Below are 13,937 nucleotides of genomic sequence, written 5' to 3'. Positions count from 1 at the left end.
AAGAATGACCGTTTTGTGGTGCTAACGACCAGCACTTTCCACCCCTATCACTCGTTTTTCGATTTTGGGAAAATAAATTTTGACCCAAATTTCGCATTTTTGGTAAGGGGTACCATCATCAAAATTTTCAAAAAATGGCCAAAAATTAAGTTTTCCAGATTTGAATGCATACCAATTGGGAATCATAGCAATCAAGTTACGAGCCCTACGAGGTATTACATTCCTCATTTGGACCATTTTTGGCTGTGCTATGCCAAAAAATCTGATTTTTAGGTGCTCAAAATCACGTGAAGGTCTTTTTGCAGCAAAGATTCCGGTTTCCTTGCCGTTTCTTAGCTCTAACTTTGTCAAAACAAGACGCACGGCTAAAACAATGACTGATTTCTGCAGCTAAAAACCGAAACTTGAAACCCCTATACTCACTTTTATCATTATTGTTTTGATTCTCTTGGTGTCATATAGCAATCAAGTTACGAGCCCTAGGAGGTATTACATTCCTCATTTGGACCATTTTTGGCTGTGCTATGCCAAAAAATCTGATTTTTAGGTGCTCAAAATCACGTAAAGGTCTTTTGGCAGCAAAGATTCCGGTTTCCTTGCCGTTTCTTAGCTCTAACTTTGTCAAAACAAGCCGCATGTCTTAACCAATGACTGATTTATGCAGCTAAGAACCAAAACTTGAAACCCCTATACTCACTTTTATCATTATTGTTCTGATTCTCTTGGTGCGAGCTGCGACTTAACGGCTAAAAAATCGAAAAACCCATTTCTACAGAAATTCGGAATATTTTTTCCGGCTTTTTAGCTCTAGCTCGGTCAAAACAAGACGCACTGCCGAAAGAATGACTGTTTTGTGCTGCTAACGACCAATACTAACCACCCCTATCACTCGTTTTTCGATTTTGGGAAAATAAATTTTGACCCAAATTTCGCATTTTTGGTAAGGGGTACCATCATCAAAATTTTCAAAAAATGGCCAAAAATTAAGTTTTCCAGATTTGAATGCATACCAATTGGGAATCATAGCAATCAAGTTACGAGCCCTAGGAGGTATTACATTCCTCATTTGGACCATTTTTGGCTGTGCTATGCCAAAAAATCTGATTTTTAGGTGCTCAAAATCACGTAAAGGTCTTTTGGCAGCAAAGATTCCGGTTTCCTTGCCGTTTCTTAGCTCTAACTTTGTCAAAACAAGCCGCATGTCTTAACCAATGACTGATTTATGCAGCTAAGAACCAAAACTTGAAACCCCTATACTCACTTTTATCATTATTGTTCTGATTCTCTTGGTGCGAGCTGCGACTTAACGGCTAAAAAATCGAAAAACCCATTTCTACAGAAATTCGGAATATTTTTTCCGGCTTTTTAGCTCTAGCTCGGTCAAAACAAGACGCACAGCCAAAAGAATGACCGTTTTTTGCTGCTAACGACCAGCACTTTCCACCCCTATCACTCGTTTTTCGATTTTGGGAAAATAAATTTTGACCCAAATTTCGCATTTTTGGTAAGGGGTACCATCATCAAAATTTTCAAAAAAATGGCCAAAAATTAAGTTTTCCAGATTTGAATGCATACCAATTGGGAATCATAGCAATCAAGTTACGAGCCCTACGAGGTATTACATTCCTCATTTGGACCATTTTTGGCTGTGCTATGCCAAAAAATCTGATTTTTAGGTGCTCAAAATCACGTAAAGGTCTTTTGGCAGCAAAGATTCCGGTTTCCTTGCCGTTTCTTAGCTCTAACTTTGTCAAAACAAGCCGCATGTCTTAACCAATGACTGATTTATGCAGCTAAGAACCAAAACTTGAAACCCCTATACTCACTTTTATCATTATTGTTCTGATTCTCTTGGTGCGAGCTGCGACTTAACGGCTAAAAAATCGAAAAACCCATTTCTACAGAAATTCGGAATATTTTTTCCGGCTTTTTAGCTCTAGCTCGGTCAAAACAAGACGCACTGCCGAAAGAATGACTGTTTTGTGCTGCTAACGACCAATACTAACCACCCCTATCACTCGTTTTTCGATTTTGGGAAAATAAATTTTGACCCAAATTTCGCATTTTTGGTAAGGGGTACCATCATCAAAATTTTCAAAAAATGGCCAAAAATTAAGTTTTCCAGATTTGAATGCATACCAATTGGGAATCATAGCAATCAAGTTACGAGCCCTAGGAGGTATTACATTCCTCATTTGGACCATTTTTGGCTGTGCTATGCCAAAAAATCTGATTTTTAGGTGCTCAAAATCACGTAAAGGTCTTTTGGCAGCAAAGATTCCGGTTTCCTTGCCGTTTCTTAGCTCTAACTTTGTCAAAACAAGCCGCATGTCTTAACCAATGACTGATTTATGCAGCTAAGAACCAAAACTTGAAACCCCTATACTCACTTTTATCATTATTGTTCTGATTCTCTTGGTGCGAGCTGCGACTTAACGGCTAAAAAATCGAAAAACCCATTTCTACAGAAATTCGGAATATTTTTTCCGGCTTTTTAGCTCTAGCTCGGTCAAAACAAGACGCACAGCCAAAAGAATGACCGTTTTTTGCTGCTAACGACCAGCACTTTCCACCCCTATCACTCGTTTTTCGATTTTGGGAAAATAAATTTTGACCCAAATTTCGCATTTTTGGTAAGGGGTACCATCATCAAAATTTTCAAAAAATGGCCAAAAATTAAGTTTTCCAGATTTGAATGCATACCAATTGGGAATCATAGCAATCAAGTTACGAGCCCTACGAGGTATTACATTCCTCATTTGGACCATTTTTGGCTGTGCTATGCCAAAAAATCTGATTTTTAGGTGCTCAAAATCACGTGAAGGTCTTTTTGCAGCAAAGATTCCGGTTTCCTTGCCGTTTCTTAGCTCTAACTTTGTCAAAACAAGACGCACGGCTAAAACAATGACTGATTTCTGCAGCTAAGAACCAAAACTTGAAACCCCTATACTCACTTTTATCATTATTGTTCTGATTCTCTTGGTGCGAGCTGCGACTTAACAGCTAAAAAATCGAAAAACCCATTTCTACAGAAATTCGGAATATTTTTTCCGGCTTTTTAGCTCTAGCTCGGTCAAAACAAGACGCACAGCCAAAAGAATGACCGTTTTGTGCTGCTAACGACCAGCACTTTCCACCCCTATCACTCGTTTTTCGATTTTGGGAAAATAAATTTTGACCCAAATTTCGCATTTTTGGTAAGGGGTACCATCATCAAAATTTTCAAAAAATGGCCAAAAATTAAGTTTTCCAGATTTGAATGCATACCAATTGGGAATCATAGCAATCAAGTTACGAGCCCTAGGAGGTATTACATTCCTCATTTGGACCATTTTTGGCTGTGCTATGCCAAAAAATCTGATTTTTAGGTGCTCAAAATCACGTAAAGGTCTTTTGGCAGCAAAGATTCCGGTTTCCTTGCCGTTTCTTAGCTCTAACTTTGTCAAAACAAGCCGCATGTCTTAACCAATGACTGATTTATGCAGCTAAGAACCAAAACTTGAAACCCCTATACTCACTTTTATCATTATTGTTCTGATTCTCTTGGTGCGAGCTGCGACTTAACGGCTAAAAAATCGAAAAACCCATTTCTACAGAAATTCGGAATATTTTTTCCGGCTTTTTAGCTCTAGCTCGATCAAAACAAGACGCACAGCCAAAAGAATGACCGTTTTTTGCTGCTAACGACCAGCACTTTCCACCCCTATCACTCGTTTTTCGATTTTGGGAAAATAAATTTTGACCCAAATTTCGCATTTTTGGTAAGGGGTACCATCATCAAAATTTTCAAAAAATGGCCAAAAATTAAGTTTTCCAGATTTGAATGCATACCAATTGGGAATCATAGCAATCAAGTTACGAGCCCTACGAGGTATTACATTCCTCATTTGGACCATTTTTGGCTGTGCTATGCCAAAAAATCTGATTTTTAGGTGCTCAAAATCACGTGAAGGTCTTTTTGCAGCAAAGATTCCGGTTTCCTTGCCGTTTCTTAGCTCTAACTTTGTCAAAACAAGACGCACGGCTAAAACAATGACTGATTTCTGCAGCTAAGAACCAAAACTTGAAACCCCTATACTCACTTTTATCATTATTGTTCTGATTCTCTTGGTGCGAGCTGCGACTTAACAGCTAAAAAATCGAAAAACCCATTTCTACAGAAATTCGGAATATTTTTTCCGGCTTTTTAGCTCTAGCTCGGTCAAAACAAGACGCACAGCCAAAAGAATGACCGTTTTGTGCTGCTAACGACCAGCACTTTCCACCCCTATCACTCGTTTTTCGATTTTGGGAAAATAAATTTTGACCCAAATTTCGCATTTTTGGTAAGGGGTACCATCATCAAAATTTTCAAAAAATGGCCAAAAATTAAGTTTTCCAGATTTGAATGCATACCAATTGGGAATCATAGCAATCAAGTTACGAGCCCTAGGAGGTATTACATTCCTCATTTGGACCATTTTTGGCTGTGCTATGCCAAAAAATCTGATTTTTAGGTGCTCAAAATCACGTAAAGGTCTTTTGGCAGCAAAGATTCCGGTTTCCTTGCCGTTTCTTAGCTCTAACTTTGTCAAAACAAGCCGCATGTCTTAACCAATGACTGATTTATGCAGCTAAGAACCAAAACTTGAAACCCCCTATACTCACTTTTATCATTATTGTTCTGATTCTCTTGGTGCGAGCTGCGACTTAACGGCTAAAAATCGAAAAACCCATTTCTACAGAAATTCGGAATATTTTTTCCGGCTTTTTAGCTCTAGCTCGGTCAAAACAAGACGCACAGCCAAAAGAATGACCGTTTTTTGCTGCTAACGACCAGCACTTTCCACCCCTATCACTCGTTTTTCGATTTTGGGAAAATAAATTTTGACCCAAATTTCGCATTTTTGGTAAGGGGTACCATCATCAAAATTTTCAAAAAATGGCCAAAAATTAAGTTTTCCAGATTTGAATGCATACCAATTGGGAATCATAGCAATCAAGTTACGAGCCCTACGAGGTATTACATTCCTCATTTGGACCATTTTTGGCTGTGCTATGCCAAAAAAACTGATTTTTAGGTGCTCAAAATCACGTGAAGGTCTTTTTGCAGCAAAGATTCCGGTTTCCTTGCCGTTTCTTAGCTCTAACTTTGTCAAAACAAGACGCACGGCTAAAACAATGACTGATTTCTGCAGCTAAGAACCAAAACTTGAAACCCCTATACTCACTTTTATCATTATTGTTCTGATTCTCTTGGTGCGAGCTGCGACTTAACAGCTAAAAAATCGAAAAACCCATTTCTACAGAAATTCGGAATATTTTTTCCGGCTTTTTAGCTCTAGCTCGGTCAAAACAAGACGCACAGCCAAAAGAATGACCGTTTTGTGCTGCTAACGACCAGCACTTTCCACCCCTATCACTCGTTTTTCGATTTTGGGAAAATAAATTTTGACCCAAATTTCGCATTTTTGGTAAGGGGTACCATCATCAAAATTTTCAAAAAATGGCCAAAAATTAAGTTTTCCAGATTTGAATGCATACCAATTGGGAATCATAGCAATCAAGTTACGAGCCCTACGAGGTATTACATTCCTCATTTGGACCATTTTTGGCTGTGCTATGCCAAAAAAACTGATTTTTAGGTGCTCAAAATCACGTGAAGGTCTTTTTGCAGCAAAGATTCCGGTTTCCTTGCCGTTTCTTAGCTCTAACTTTGTCAAAACAAGACGCACGGCTAAAACAATGACTGATTTCTGCAGCTAAGAACCAAAACTTGAAACCCCTATACTCACTTTTATCATTATTGTTCTGATTCTCTTGGTGCGAGCTGCGACTTAACGGCTAAAAAATCGAAAAACCCATTTCTACAGAAATTCGGAATATTTTTTCCGGCTTTTTAGCTCTAGCTCGGTCAAAACAAGACGCACAGCCAAAAGAATGACCGTTTTGTGCTGCTAACGACCAGCACTTTCCACCCCTATCACTCGTTTTTCGATTTTGGGAAAATACATTTACACCCAAATTTCGCATTTTTGGTAAGGGGTACCATCATCAAAATTTTCAAAAAATGGCCAAAAATTAAGTTTCCCAGATTTGAATGCAATCCAATAGGGAATCATAGCAATCAAGTTACGAGCCCTACGAGGTATTACATTCCTCATTTGGACCATTTTTGGCTGTGCTATGCCAAAAAAACTGATTTTTTGGTGCTCAAAATCACGTAAAGGTCTTTTGGCAGCAAAGATTCCGGTTTCCTTGCCGTTTCTTAGCTCTAACTTTGTCAAAACAAGACGCATGTCTTAACCAATGACTGATTTATGCAGCTAAGAACCGAAACTTGAAACCCCTATACTCACTTTTATCATTATTGTTCTGATTCTCTTGGTGCGAGCTGCGATTTAATGGCTAAAAAATCGAAAAACCCATTTCTACAGAAATTCGGAATATTTTTTCCGGCTTTTTAGCTCTAGCTCGGTCAAAACAAGACGCACAGCCAAAAGAATGACCGTTTTGTGCTGCTAACGACCAGCACTTTCCACCCCTATCACTCGTTTTTCGATTTTGGGAAAATAAATTTTGACCCAAATTTCGCATTTTTGGTAAGGGGTACCATCATCAAAATTTTCAAAAAATGGCCAAAAATTAAGTTTCCCAGATTTGAATGCAAACCAATAGGGAATCATAGCAATCAAGTTACGAGCCCTACGAGGTATTACATTCCTCATTTGGACCATTTTTGGCTGTGCTATGCCAAAAAAACTGATTTTTTGGTGCTCAAAATCACGTAAAGGTCTTTTGGCAGCAAAGATTCCGGTTTCCTTGCCGTTTCTTAGCTCTATTTTTGTCAAAACAATCCGCATGTCTTAACCAATGACTGTTTTATGCAGCTAAGAACCGAAACTTGAAACCCCTATACTCACTTTTATCATTATTGTTCTGATTCTCTTGGTGCGAGCTGCGACTTAACGGCTAAAAAATCGAAAAACCCATTTCTACAGAAATTCGGAATATTTTTTCCGGCTTTTTAGCTCTAGCTCGGTCAAAACAAGACGCACAGCCAAAAGAATGACCGTTTTGTGCTGCTAACGACCAGCACTTTCCACCCCTATCACTCGTTTTTCGATTTTGGGAAAATAAATTTTGACCCAAATTTCGCATTTTTGGTAAGGGGTACCATCATCAAAATTTTCAAAAAATGGCCAAAAATTAAGTTTCCCAGATTTGAATGCAAACCAATAGGGAATCATAGCAATCAAGTTACGAGCCCTACGAGGTATTACATTCCTCATTTGGACCATTTTTGGCTGTGCTATGCCAAAAAAACTGATTTTTTGGTGCTCAAAATCACGTAAAGGTCTTTTGGCAGCAAAGATTCCGGTTTCCTTGCCGTTTCTTAGCTCTATTTTTGTCAAAACAATCCGCATGTCTTAACCAATGACTGTTTTATGCAGCTAAGAACCGAAACTTGAAACCCCTATACTCACTTTTATCATTATTGTTCTGATTCTCTTGGTGCGAGCTGCGACTTAACGGCTAAAAAATCGAAAAACCCATTTCTACAGAAATTCGGAATATTTTTTCCGGCTTTTTAGCTCTAGCTCGGTCAAAACAAGACGCACAGCCAAAAGAATGACTGTTTTGTGCTGCTAACGACCAATACTAACCACCCCTATCACTCGTTTTTCGATTTTGGGAAAATAAATTTTGACCCAAATTTCGCATTTTTGGTAAGGGGTACCATCATCAAAATTTTCAAAAAAAGGCCAAAAATTAAGTTTTCCAGATTTGAATGCAAACTAATTGGGAATCATAGCAATCAAGTTACGAGTCCTACGAGGTATTACATTCCTCATTTGGACCATTTTTGGCTGTGCTATGGCCAAAAAACTGATTTTTTTGTGCCCAAAATTATGTTTTGTTTGCTGATGTTTTTGTTTTGTTTATTTGCAGGCGAAGAGGTCGATGCGGGTGATGATAACTAATTAGCATTCTGATTTGGAGGACTGCCATGAATCGAATTGAGAATGGAGCAATGAAACGGTGTTTGACGACCAAATCTGGAATAAGCTCTCGTCGTGAAACGTTATTTTAAGTATGATAAAATAAACAATTTAATAAAATAAAAAGAAATAAACGAATATGGAACGCTATCTTAAAGAAGTTGGGGATTGTAGCATACTTTTAGGCATATACGACTGATGCCAAATATTAGCCTACTTTTAGGCATTTCACTAATGTTAACGAAAAAGGCATTATTCGAGTGACGCAAAATGTTTGCATACTTTTAGGCATTACATTAGTGCTTACAAAAGGTTTTGCATACTTTTAGGCAATCCACAAATTTTTCGTCAACGCTCAAGACCAAGTTACGTGCTTAAGATTTCGTCAAAACTTTTGTCCAGTTTTCATTTTGGTCAAAAACTCGTCAAAAATTTTCATTACTAAGTTCGTCAAAACTTTTGACCAATTTGTATATCGATTTCTTTTTATTTTTCGTCAAAACTTTTGGTCAGTCATATTTTTACGAAAATTTGTCAAAATTTGCTATTACCATTTTCGTCAAATTTCCTGACAAAATTGTTTTTCCCTTTTTTTACCATAAAAATTCCTAAATATTTCATTTTTAATTTTATTGAAACGTTTTTCCATTTTAGTACATATAATTTTACAAACATAAATCTATTCATCTGCGTGACAAAGTCCTTCTCCGATCAGAAAACGGGGTCCTTTTAAGTATTTTATAGCTGATTCCATTGGTTATAAAGGTCCGCATAAGAGCGCCGCTCAAAGTCCTAGTCGTCACCACATCGACTTGGTCGCCTAAAAAACATTTTAAATTGGATTGGTTAAAAAATTGTCAATTATTCGTCAAAATGCTAATCTAATAATAAGTTTTATTCAAAAGCCTTTCTTTAGAAATAATATTTCAAATTTCTGCAGTTCGCACCAAGAGAATCAGAAAAATAATGATACAAGTAAGTACAGGGGTTTCAAGTTTCGGTTCTTAGCTGCAGAAATCAGTCATTGTTTTAGCCGTGCGTCTTGTTTTGCCAAAGTTAGAGCTAAGAAACGGCAAGGAAACCGGAATCTTTGCTGCAAAAAGACCTTTACGTGATTTTGAGCACCGAATAATCAGTTTTTTTGGCATAGCACAGCCAAAATGAGGAATGTAATACCTCCTAGGACTCGTAACTTGATTGCTATGATTCCCAATTGGTTTGCATTCAAATCTGGAAAACTTAATTTTTGGCCATTTTTTGAAAATTTTGATGATGGTACCCCTTACCAAAAATGCGAAATTTGGGTCAAAATTTATTTTCCTAAAATCGAAAATCGAGTGATAGGGGTGGAAAGTGCTGGTCGTTAGCAGCACAAAACAGTCATTCTTTCGGCTGTGCGTCTTGTTTTGACCGAGCTAGAGCTAAAAAGCCGGAAAAAATATTCCAAATTTCTGTAGAAATGGGTTTCTCGATTTTTTAGACATTAAATCGCAGCTCGCATCAAGGTAATCAGAACAATAATGATAAAAGTGAGTATAGGGGTTTCAAGTTTCGGTTCTTAGCTGCATAAAAAAGTCATTGGTTAAGACATGCGTCTTGTTTTGACAAAGTTAGAGCTAAGAAACGGCAAGTAAACCGGAATCTTTGCTGCCAAAAGACCTTTACGTGATTTTGAGCACCAAAAAATCAGTTTTTTTGGCATAACACAGCCAAAAATGGTCCAAATGAGGAATGTAATACCTCGTAGGGCTCGTAACTTGATTGCTATGATTCCCTATTGGTTTGCATTCAAATCTGGGAAACTTAATTTTTGGCCATTTTTTGAAAATTTTGATGATGGTACCCCTTACCAAAAATGCGAAATTTGGGTCAAAATTTATTTTCCCAAAATCGAAAATCGAGTGATAGGGGTGGAAAGTGCTGGTCGTTAGCAGCACAAAACAGTCATTCTTTCGGCTGTGCGTCTTGTTTTGGCCGAGCTAGAGCTAAAAAGCCGGAAAAAATATTCCAAATTTCTGTAGAAATGGGTTTCTCGATTTTTTAGACATTAAATCGCAGCTCGCACCAAGGTAATCAGAACAATAATGATAAAAGTGAGTATAGGGGTTTCAAGTTTCGGTTCTTAGCTGCATAAATCAGTCATTGGTTAAGACATGCGTCTTGTTTTGACAAAGTTAGAGCTAAGAAACGGCAAGGAAACCGGAATCTTTGCTGCAAAAAGACCTTTACGTGATTTTGAGCACCAAATAATCAGTTTTTTTGGCATAGCACAGCCAAAAATGGTCCAAATGAGGAATGTAATACCTAGTAGGGCTCGTAACTTGATTGCTATGATTCCCAATTGGTTTGCATTCAAATCTGGAAAACTTAATTTTTGGCCATTTTTTGAAAATTTTGATGATGGTACCCCTTACCAAAAATGCGAAATTTGGGTCAAAATTTATTTTCCTAAAATCGAAAATCGAGTGATAGGGGTGGAAAGTGCTGGTCGTTAGCAGCACAAAACAGTCATTCTTTCGGCTGTGCGTCTTGTTTTGACCGAGCTAGAGCTAAAAAGCCGGACAAAAATATTCCAAATTTCTGTAGAAATGGGTTTTTCGATTTTTTAGCCATTAAATCGCAGCTCGCACCAAGAGAATCAGAACAATAATGATAGAAGTGAGTATAGGGGTTTCAAGTTTCGGTTCTTAGCTGCATAAATCAGTCATTGGTTAAGACATGCGTCTTGTTTTGACAAAGTTAGAGCTAAGAAACGGCAAGGAAACCGGAATCTTTGCTGCAAAAAGACCTTTACGTGATTTTGAGCACCAAATAATCAGTTTTTTTGGCATAGCACAGCCAAAAAAGGTCCAAATGAGGAATGTAATACCTCGTAGGGCTCGTAACTTGATTGCTATGATTCCCTATTGGTTTGCATTCAAATCTGGGAAACTTAATTTTTGGCCATTTTTTGAAAATTTTGATGATGGTACCCCTTACCAAAAATGCGAAATTTGCACAGCCAAAAATGGTCCAAATGAGGAATGTAATACCTAGTAGGGCTCGTAACTTGATTGCTATGATTCCCAATTGGTTTGCATTCAAATCTGGAAAACTTAATTTTTGGCCATTTTTTGAAAATTTTGATGATGGTACCCCTTACCAAAAATGCGAAATTTGGGTCAAAATTTATTTTCCTAAAATCGAAAATCGAGTGATAGGGGTGGAAAGTGCTGGTCGTTAGCAGCACAAAAACAGTCATTCTTTCGGCTGTGCGTCTTGTTTTGACCGAGCTAGAGCTAAAAAGCCGGACAAAAATATTCCAAATTTCTGTAGAAATGGGTTTTTCGATTTTTTAGCCATTAAATCGCAGCTCGCACCAAGAGAATCAGAACAATAATGATAGAAGTGAGTATAGGGGTTTCAAGTTTCGGTTCTTAGCTGCATAAATCAGTCATTGGTTAAGACATGCGTCTTGTTTTGACAAAGTTAGAGCTAAGAAACGGCAAGGAAACCGGAATCTTTGCTGCAAAAAGACCTTTACGTGATTTTGAGCACCAAATAATCAGTTTTTTTGGCATAGCACAGCCAAAAAAGGTCCAAATGAGGAATGTAATACCTCGTAGGGCTCGTAACTTGATTGCTATGATTCCCTATTGGTTTGCATTCAAATCTGGGAAACTTAATTTTTGGCCATTTTTTGAAAATTTTGATGATGGTATTTTTGATTACCAAAAATGCGAAATTTGGGTCAAAATTTATTTTCCCAAAATCGAAAAACGAGTGATAGGGGTGGAAAGTGCTGGTCGTTAGCAGCACAAAACAGTCATTCTTTCGGCTGTGCGTCTTGTTTTGGCCGAGCTAGAGCTAAAAAGCCGGAAAAAATATTCCAAATTTCTGTAGAAATGGGTTTCTCGATTTTTTAGACATTAAATCGCAGCTCGCACCAAGGTAATCAGAACAATAATGATAAAAGTGAGTATAGGGGTTTCAAGTTTCGGTTCTTAGCTGCATAAATCAGTCATTGGTTAAGACATGCGTCTTGTTTTGACAAAGTTAGAGCTAAGAAACGGCAAGGAAACCGGAATCTTTGCTGCAAAAAGACCTTTACGTGATTTTGAGCACCAAATAATCAGTTTTTTTGGCATAGCACAGCCAAAAATGGTCCAAATGAGGAATGTAATACCTCCTAGGGCTCGTAACTTGATTGCTATGATTCCCAATTGATTTGCATTCAAATCTGGAAAACTTAATTTTGGGCCATTTTTTGAAAATTTTGATGATGGTATCCCTTACCAAAAATGCGAAATTTGGGTCAAAATTTATTTTCCCAAAATCGAAAAACGAGTGATAGGGGTGGAAAGTGCTGGTCGTTAGCAGCACAAAACAGTCATTCTTTCGGCTGTGCGTCTTGTTTTGACCGAGCTAGAGCTAAAAAGCCGGAAAAAATATTCCAAATTTCTGTAGAAATGGGTTTCTCAATTTTTTAGGCATTAAATCGCAGCTCGCATCAAGGTAATCAGAACAATAATGATAAAAGTGAGTATAGGGGTTTCAAGTTTCGGTTCTTAGCTGCATAAATCAGTCATTGGTTAAGACATGCGTCTTGTTTTGACAAAGTTAGAGCTAAGAAACGGCAAGGAAACCGGAATCTTTGCTGCAAAAAGACCTTTACGTGATTTTGAGCACCAAATATTCAGTTTTTTTGGCATAGCATATTCCAAATTTCTGTAGAAATGGGTTTCTCGATTTTTTAGACATTAAATCGCAGCTCGCATCAAGGTAATCAGAACAATAATGATAAAAGTGAGTATAGGGGTTTCAAGTTTCGGTTCTTAGCTGCATAAATCAGTCATTGGTTAAGACATGCGTCTTGTTTTGACAAAGTTAGAGCTAAGAAACGGCAAGGAAAACCGGAATCTTTGCTGCAAAAAGACCTTTACGTGATTTTGAGCACCAAATAATCAGTTTTTTTGGCATAGCACAGCCAAAAATGGTCCAAATGAGGAATGTAATACCTCCTAGGGCTCGTAACTTGATTGCTATGATTCCCAATTGATTTGCATTCAAATCTGGAAAACTTAATTTTGGGCCATTTTTTGAAAATTTTGATGATGGTACCCCTTACCAAAAATGCGAAATTTGGGTCAAAATTTATTTTCCCAAAATCGAAAAACGAGTGATAGGGGTGGAAAGTGCTGGTCGTTAGCAGCACAAAACAGTCATTCTTTCGGCTGTGCGTCTTGTTTTGACCGAGCTAGAGCTAAAAAGCCGGAAAAAATATTCCAAATTTCTGTAGAAATGGGTTTCTCGATTTTTTAGACATTAAGTCGCAGCTCGCACCAAGAGAATCAGAACAATAATGATAAAAGTAAGTATAGGAGTTTCAAGTTTCGGTTCTTAGCTGCATAAATCAGTCATTCTTTTGGCTGTGCGTTATGTTTTGACCGAGCTAGAGCTAAAAAGCCGGAAAAAATATTCCAAATTTCTGTAGAAATGGGTTTCTCAATTTTTTAGGCATTAAATCGCAGCTCGCATCAAGGTAATCAGAACAATAATGATAAAAGTGAGTATAGGGGTTTCAAGTTTCGGTTCTTAGCTGCATAAATCAGTCATTGGTTAAGACATGCGTCTTGTTTTGACAAAGTTAGAGCTAAGAAACGGCAAGGAAACCGGAATCTTTGCTGCAAAAAGACCTTTACGTGATTTTGAGCACCAAATAATCAGTTTTTTTGGCATAGCACAGCCAAAAATGGTCCAAATGAGGAATGTAATACCTCCTAGGGCTCGTAACTTGATTGCTATGATTCCCAATTGATTTGCATTCAAATCTGGAAAACTTAATTTTGGGCCATTTTTTGAAAATTTTGATGATGGTACCCCTTACCAAAAATGCGAAATTTGGGTCAAAATTTATTTACCCAAAACCGAAAAACGAGTGATAGGGGTGGAAAGTGCTGGTCGTTAGCAGCACAA

Source organism: Drosophila eugracilis, unplaced genomic scaffold, assembly GCF_018153835.1.
Source record: "Drosophila eugracilis isolate 14026-0451.02 unplaced genomic scaffold, ASM1815383v1 contig_2167, whole genome shotgun sequence".
NCBI lineage: Eukaryota > Metazoa > Arthropoda > Insecta > Diptera > Drosophilidae > Drosophila > Drosophila eugracilis.
Note: the sequence above shows the minus strand (reverse complement) of the source record.